The following is a 1,422-nucleotide window of genomic DNA, read 5'->3' on the forward strand; positions in this document are numbered from 1 at the left end:
AAAGAGACATCATGTTTGGCAGAGTGGAGGGGAAGCGAAGGAGAGGAAGACCTTTGGTGAGATGGATCGATTCTGTGACTGGAGTGGTAGGAATAAGTGCGTTTGAGATGGCTAGGTTGGCACAGGATAGAACAGCATTTAGAGCTCTTGTACTTAGGGTCACTATGAGTCACAAGCGACTCGATGGCACATAACAACAACAACAACAATATGCGACATATAAAAGGAATCATCACTACTGATCCTATGGACATTAAAACACAATAAAATGTACTGCCATCCTCAAGCCAGGTGATTCAAATCTGACAGTTGTTTTGAGGGAGAAAGATGGGCAATTTCTCCCCAGTTCATTTATAACCTCTACAAACCTGCTAGAGAGTCAGCTGTGAGTTACATCCAATTCTACAGCAATGAAATTTAATTTGGGGGTTTTGGGGTATTTTAATATCCATGAATCTGATAACTTTCATTAAATGGATTAATTTCTTGAAAAACACATCTACTAAAACAATCAGAATACATTTATTATCTGTTAAATTGAGTCAATAATTTATTCTAAGCCATAATTGCTTTGAAAACAGAAAGCACTAGATTCAGCTGGTTACACTGGTGAAAACTACCAGACATTATTTTCTATGATCTGTTCCAGAAAGCAAGACCAGAAAGAATACTAATAGTTCATTTTATAAAACTAGCATACCTTTTATATAAAAAATAAACGCATTACAAGAAAGAAAAATTTTAAATCAATATTTCTCATGAGAAGAGATTAAAAAAAGCTCAGACAAAATATTTATAAATTGAATCTAACAATGTATAAAAAGAGCAATAGAGGAAAAGAAGAGGGGAGACTGAGAGTGAACACTCTCCATTACTTGTGGTTAGATGGGACTGAGTTGTCCCTGGGGTTATAAGTCCCTTCATCTGACTGAAGGAGCCAAACAGGACAAGAGACTTTAATATACAGAGAGCCTCTGCATACAAGCTGCCTTAGCTGGCTGACCTGATCTCCAGCCACATCAGAGACAAAGGAGGACACAGCTGCAGGAGAAAAAGAGAAGTGAGGTGAGGTGAGACTCTGTGCCAAGAGTGAGCACTCTTCATTGCTTGTGGGGAGATGGAACTGAGACATCCCTGGGGTTATAGAACCCTCCACCTGAGGGTTCTAGCCTCCATGGCTCCGGGGCCATCCCAAGGGCTAAACAGGACAAGATACTTTAGTATATAGAACTTCAAGTAGAGGAAAGTATTTTCATAAGAAAGAGAAAAAGGGAGTGGGGGAAGAAAGAGCAAGAGAGTGAGAGCACGCAAGAGAGAGCTGCTTCAGCTGGCAGCCCTGATTGCTACTCTCCTGCTACTCCAGAGACAAAGGAAGACATTAAGCTACAGGAGAAAAAAAAATGCATGAGAAACTCCTTGAGT

Source organism: Elephantulus edwardii, unplaced genomic scaffold, assembly GCF_000299155.1.
Source record: "Elephantulus edwardii isolate Elephantulus edwardi_28Jun2011 unplaced genomic scaffold, EleEdw1.0 scaffold00026, whole genome shotgun sequence".
In the NCBI taxonomy this organism is placed as follows: Eukaryota; Metazoa; Chordata; class Mammalia; order Macroscelidea; family Macroscelididae; genus Elephantulus; species Elephantulus edwardii.